At 39.0% G+C, this 7,217-nt stretch overlaps 1 pseudogene; it reads right to left on the bottom strand.

Moving 5' to 3' along the window:
* Window positions 1–4,721: 4,721 nt before the first annotated feature.
* Window positions 4,722–5,339, bottom strand: LOC149250787 (cytochrome P450 750A1 pseudogene; annotated as a pseudogene).
* Window positions 5,340–7,217: the final 1,878 nt, after the last annotated feature.

Below are 7,217 nucleotides of genomic sequence, written 5' to 3'. Positions count from 1 at the left end.
GTAGATATCAAGATGGATATGGTTGCTGCTTCTCACTGTGCTTTATTGCTTTCATAGGTGCATAACTTCGTTCACCGCCTTCAGACTTGCAGGTATTTCTAAAACTTGTTTTCCATTAAAATAATAATAATAATAATGGATCGAACACTATATGCAGTGAATTATTGTTTTATGTTCAAGATAATGGATAGCCTTTAATATTTTTAAGTTCTGGCTGGTAGCTATCTTCTTTTTGGATAAATCTTATATTTATTTAGATGTCAGGATTGATATCCATGTTACTTCTTCTTTTATAGGTGCACAACTTCATTCACCGCCTTTAGACATGCACATGCAGGGATTTCTGAAACTTGTTTTCCATAAAGATAATGGATCAAAAACTATATGCATTGAATTATTGTTTTATGTTCAAGATGATGGATAGTCTTTAATATTTTCATTTTCTGGTTGGTAGCTATCTGTCAATGTCTCACCTTGCTTAACAAGGCTAATCTCATTCCATTCTGGAAGAGGTCAAAAACTACCTGCCTACTTGTGTCTCTGTAAATCTTAGTTTAAAAAAGAACTAATTTCATTTTGAATAGAATTCAAAAACTTAGAACCTTTTTATTGAAGACTCTGAAATATGCTTATGATTATGTTAAAAACAGATACTAAAAGGTCTGCATTAAGAAAATATATTTTCTATCAGGGATTGTTCTTGGTTATGTCAAGAGTAGCAAAGCTGTCTAGATGGATATGGACGTTGCTCCTTAGCCTAAGGAATTACTAATTTCATATATGCACAGCTTCATTCACAACCTTTGGACTTGTATGTATTTTTTTTCTTTTTCTATTAGGATAGTGGATGATGGATGGAGACTATACAATGGATTATTGTTATTTCTCAAGATAATTGATAGGTTTGGTTGTATTTATAAATGTTATGGTTATTATCCATGAATTTTTTAATCAATTTTATATTTTATTTATTGTAGTAATGAGTTTAAAGCAACGAATCATAGATGCAGAATGATAATTTATATTTGAGTTATTTACCACTAAAATTTATTTGTGTGTTTTTTTAAGTAGTAGAACACTTCCAATCCGCCTCAGTGATGTAGTGAACGAAAAATTGTATTATCATTTGCTTATGAATCTCTACAATGCTTAGTGCAGAGAGGAGAAACGGAAATGTTAGAGAGAGCATGGAAAAATGTTAGACAGAGTATTTTCGTGACAAGTAGAACTTAGTCAGGAAAATTTTTCCTTCATATTCGTGCTTCAAATCTTCCAGGTACGCATTTTCAATGTCCCCCTTAAAATGGTTGTTCCCATTCCATTCTGGAAGAAGTCAAAACGGTCTATGTTTCTTTGCCCAAATCTTAGTTTAGAGAGTGGTTTCATATTGAATAGGATTCAAAAGCTTATAACCTTCCTGTTAAATATTGTTAGATTCATTATAATTGCATTTAGAACAGATTATTCCATTCAGGAAGATGAAAAAAACTAATTGTATCTTTCTAAAAAATCTAAAATTAATAAAATTCAAAAGTTTATAACCTTCTCTTTGAAAATTGATACATTCTTTACCACAGTCACACTTGCCCAGGGAAGACACAAGGAGAATCTTTCCCTCCCAACTTCTAATGGCAGCGTCATAGATGCCAAACTCATTATTAGACCTTTAAGAGACTAGTTGTATCTGAAGCCCATTCTTGAAAACAAGCAGTCCACTTTCTGACAAAATCCATATTTTCAGACAAATGGAATAGCTCCTTTTTTGTACTCTATATTGCTGGCAATTGTACAACTTTTTACATGACACGGTCTTCAGAAATTTGTGAAATATGTCAGAATATACTTAAGACATCCGATACCTTTAAGAGTATCACGTAGGTTGGAGGGAGGGATATTTTCGACAAAACAATGACCTACACAAAATAGGGGGGCCCTGGAGTAGCGCTAAACAATAAGGACTACGGATAAATAGGTAGGGGTGCGCGACGTCCTACCAGCAAAAGCGTTGGGTGTACTTAGCCAAACCAAAAGGCAATGTGTACCCAGATGTACATGGGAAGAGGTGGTTTCAGGGTACTTCATAAGGCAAGGGCTAACCAGCCTGCCATAGGGCATTAAATGCCCAGGCATATGCATGCTCTATAACAAAATAACACCCAGTCTTTACTTTTAATTTATGTAGCCACCAAGGACTGTGTGTTATTTTGTTATAGAGCATGCATATACCTGGGCATTTAATGCCCTATGGCAAGCTGGTTAGCCCTTGCCTAATGGAAAGAACGTTCAGGGAAAGAGGGTAGTACACAAAAATTATTTACTACTTTAATTTGACTTGAAACCATCGCATAGATTATAAGAGCTGAGGATTATCTCGAAAGCTATACAGATTTATCAAACTTATTAGTGTAGTTTAGATTTATTATTAGTTTATTTAGCCGATAAGTCTTTTTATGCATCAACAATTGTCAACATTTTTACTCTGCGTTGTTCGATCAAGTGAGACACTTTCAACCGTTGATTTGAAGTGTCATCTGGCAAGCATGCACTATACTTCGAATGCTTTTTCCAAATATCGGTTGAGTTGCCTTCTTTTCACCTCCGAGTTATGCGGTGCATTGAACCTGGCCCTATTACACAAAAACTATGATCCCTTGAAGGCCCTCAGTGTTACTACATAGAGTTCCTTTGTGTCACTTTCCTGATCGCCTTTGTTGTCCATTACTTCGTGACTTCGTGGGCCGACGGCAAAACGAGCAAATCACCTTAGCCTGGGCAACGTAATTTGCAACGAAGGACGGGGTCTTTGAGAAAAATTTTAGTTTATTAGGTACCGGGGATGGAAACGATACTCCCTTGCTGCTGAAAGAAGGACAGAATGTCTTCAAGTTTTATGCCAGTGGGCGCCGATATTGCCAGGGCTTGTTGGCGACCATGGAGCTTTAGAGCAGGCATGATTTGATCTCGAGGATGTATAATTCTATAGTGCCTTGTAGGGATGAGGTAAATATTGAGGTTTATGTGAATGAGGATGGTATGGATGCTGTCGTATTTGCGCTGGCCAGGAAGAACGCTACCAAGAGTATGCACAAGGATACCAGGGATCTCCAACAGTGTGTCAGATTGCTTACGCTGCCTTCGAACCAGAAGTGGCTCAGCAAGGAGCTCATTGCAATTTCTGAGTCGCAGATCCTGTTTTCTTTCCCCTCATTTTGGTTTAAATTCTGCTTCTTTGTTTTGAGCGATGCCGAACAAACCATCTTTGATGTCAAGAGACTCATTGGGAGAAAGTAAGTACTCTGATCTCTGATTTTCCCATTCATTAGACAATTATATTTATTGCAAGTCCAATTCTTGCCTTGATATTGAACCCACAAGGATGCCAATCATGAAATTGGCATGTTAAGTTAGGGGTCGAGCAACATTCTAGTTGGGGTCAGATAAGGATTTGATTTCTGCCCTGTCCAAACTTCAAGAAAATTATTTCAAACTTTTACTTGATGAGCACAATTAAATGAAAACATTTGTTTTATATAGGTTTGAAGGCAAAGAAGTTTAGAGGGATATGAAACTGGTACCATACAAGATTGTGAACAAAGATGGGAAACCTTATATTCAAGTTCAGGTACGATATGGAGAGACAAAGGTATTTAGCCCTGAGGAAATCAGTTCTATGATTTTGACTAAGATGAAGGAGATTGCAGAAGCATTCCTTGGCAAGACTATAAAGGATGATGTGGTCACTGCACTAGTACCATACAAGATTGTGAACAAAGATGGGAAATCTTATATTCAAGTTCAGGTATGAGATGGAGAGACAAAAGGAATTTAGCCCTAAGGAAATCAGTGCTATAATTTTGACTAAGAGGAAGGAGACTGCAAAAGCATTCCTTGGCAAGACTATAAAGGATGCTATGGTGACTGTCCCTAGTATGCTTTCTTTTTAACCTTTTTTTTAATGAGGTTGTGGGTAACCAATTGTTGACTGCGTTGTCACTGTCAACTTGTGGGCTTGCGCAGGATATTTTATTGATGCACAACGCCAAGCAACGAAGGATGTCAGTGTTATTGCTGGCTTGAATGTAGCTCGTATTATCAACGAACCCACAGCTGCAGTGATATCTTATGGCATGGACAAGAAGGGTGGAGACAAAATTATTGTTTTTTTTTATCTTGGCGGTGGCATGTTTGATGTCAGCGTTTTGACTATTGATAATAGAGTTTTTGAGGTTTTGGCTACAAATGGTGATAGCCATCTTAGAGGTAATCTGTCTAAACTTTGTCTGGCAGTTTTACATTATGAATTTGAATGTGTGCACGGTGGTTATCATTGACTTTTTTGGTTGGCATTCGAGCTTTGAACTTACCGGGATGTACACTAATATGTAGGTGAAGACTTTGACCAAAGGATAATGGAATATTTCATCAAATTGATCAAGAAAAAGCACATAAAGGATATTAGTAAGAATAGCATAAATGAAATAAGACATTCAATGTGTTCCTTGTAATATAGATATAATCAAAACATCTAAAGAAAAGTAATTGTACAATGATGCAGTAAAAAAAAGCAAGGTTTTTCACAAACCACTTAACTCTTTTAGAAAAATTCAACAATTCCAATTTAATAATCCTATCGGCATCTCTTTGTACTTTTTGGGACAATCAAAGTAACAAAACCATACAAATTAGGTAGCACAACCAGATACTTCTCAACATACATACCGTCAAAGACCTTCCTTCCTTATCTTTGGAAAAGCAAAGAGTGGAAAATGGTTTGATATAGAAGACCCACCTTCTGTCATATCCAGCTCTGATGGATCACCATCTACTCTCCAGTCAAAAGAGTGCAGCAGCTGAGCTAGTGCAAGGTCAATCATGGAAACAACCATGGCGGCCCCTGGGCACCCTCTCCTCCCTGCTGACAAGGGAAGCATCCTGAAATTTGATTGACCTGTCACTAAATCCATAACATGGTCATGCTCACCCAATTCATGCATGAATCTCTCCGGCTTGAAAACCAAAACTTCCACCCCCCACACATTGGGATCCCTTCCAATAGTCCACACATTCACGATTACTATTGTTTTTTTAGGTATATTGTATCCGCATACGCTCGCGGTCTCTATAGATTCATGGGGAATCGCTATCGGCCCCGTTGGATGTAATCGCAACATCTCTTTCACAACACATTGAAGGAACTTCATCCTTCCCACATCGGATCCGTTTACTTTGCCACGTTTTCCGACACAGCATTCTATTTCTTGCTGCAACTTTTTCAGGACATGGGTATGTCTGAGCAGCTCACTCATTGCCCATTCTAACGTGGATGCCGACGTCTCCATTCCAGCGATGAGTATGTCTTGTACAAACCAATGGGAAAACAGTTTATGTTGTCAATTAAAAATCAATGTAATTGTTGGAAATAATACTGAGAGGGGGGGTGAATCAGTATTATCAGATCAATAAAACCTTTTCAATTTCATACTCAGAAACATATACGCGACTTCAGTTAAGTGAATCCGCGTGTACACGCGACTGTGTCTAAAGAAACTAGCGTATATGCAGATATCTTATGATTCAGTTAATCTTATCTTCAGTAAATGCATCAGAACATTATTAAGCAATTTAACAGTAAACAGGTGCAGTATAACAGAACAGAACATCACACAAGAGCCACACACATGAACACCATGATATAAGGTGGAAACCCAATGTGGGTGAAAACCACCTGCTGCAATTCGTCTCTTTCTTCTTTAATGAGAAACTTCTTTTACAATATACTGGTGCAGTCCTTTACCAGTATGCAGGCTACAACCTGCAGAGGGCTACAACCCTCTCTTTTGTTTTTCCAACTACTTCTGGAAGGGAGCTACAACCCCTCAGCTCTTGTACTAGCTGATCCATTTACTAGTACGTAGGTGCTGACCCTACAACCTTCAGGGACCACGTTTCATCAATTTTCAGACTGGATCCAAGAGTACAAAGCAAACATTACCGCAATACAATCATCAACTTATACTTGCATCATAATTCATTAAACAACCCAATACCGAATCACTGAAACCCTGTCATCAAGAACACAGAATCCAAACCAGAATCTAGAACTCTGCAACAACCACCAGAATCAGCAACAACCTGAAATATCAACCCTTATCAGGCATACGCTACTTCACTGTACCAAAACCGCGTGTATACGCGCTTTCTCCAAAGGCAACCCGCGTGCAGATCTAGAAATGATTACTTCTGCCTTTGCTGTCAGATCCGACCCTTGTCAAGCGTCCCGAACAGATAACCAGCAATACCAGATCCTCTCACTGCGTCAGACACCCACACACTTGCTCTTTGCCTAGTGATCTTCTCCTTATATAGCCTTAGGCCTTGTTCAATACCAAGAGCCAAAACCATAGAAACACAATACCATCAACTTCAAAACTAGGGATCGACACGCCCGTCGAGACACAATGGTCCGAAACCATAGGCACAACTTCCAAGGACTAACCGCCATGGACCAAAGGTACTTTTCCACATACACGCGCTTTTTCTGAAGCCAACCTGCGTGTACACGCGACTTGGGCTTAACAAACCTGCGTGTATGAACTTCCTTGGCAAGCTGTACTAGGATCTGTCTTCTGAGTAAGTTGCCATCACCTGTACCAACTTCTGAGCATCTGTACCAACCTCTGAGTGAGTTGCCATCAAGGACAACACTTGAATCATAATGCCAACAATCTCCCCCTTTGGACTTGATGGCAACCACCACACCAAGTCACTCTCCCCCTTTGACATCAAGGGCAAAGGGCGGACCAAGATATTCTCTTCTTTGGTATACCTTCTGCTGTCCATACTCCCCCTGAGTACTTGCTGAAATCTCCAACTGTGCTCCCCCTTTGTGTATGCCAAAGTGTACCAATCTATCCATCCTGCTCTTGCTGAATTGTGCTGTTCATGCTCCCCTTGACTGTAGGCAAGATCTGCAAAAGATGTTCTTCAAGAAGAACAAGGACTTATACATCATAGAAGACCTTCCTATCACCAAAAGACTCAACATACATTCATCATTCATCCCAGGCATAGTGGGGAAACCAACATAGGCCGTTACATGACCTTGACACCATAAAAAGAGATATCACAAGAGATACATGACATAGAGACGAAATATCTAGACCAAGACTTATGAAAGCCACCAACAGCATCATGATCTGTACCATAAGCATCAGCCT

This window comes from Pinus tabuliformis, chromosome 7, assembly GCF_031772625.1.
Source record: "Pinus tabuliformis cultivar Carrire ecotype Pingquan chromosome 7, CPIR1, whole genome shotgun sequence".
Classification (NCBI taxonomy): Eukaryota; Viridiplantae; Streptophyta; class Pinopsida; order Pinales; family Pinaceae; genus Pinus; species Pinus tabuliformis.
Note: the sequence above shows the minus strand (reverse complement) of the source record. Positions and strands in the feature narration are given on the sequence as shown.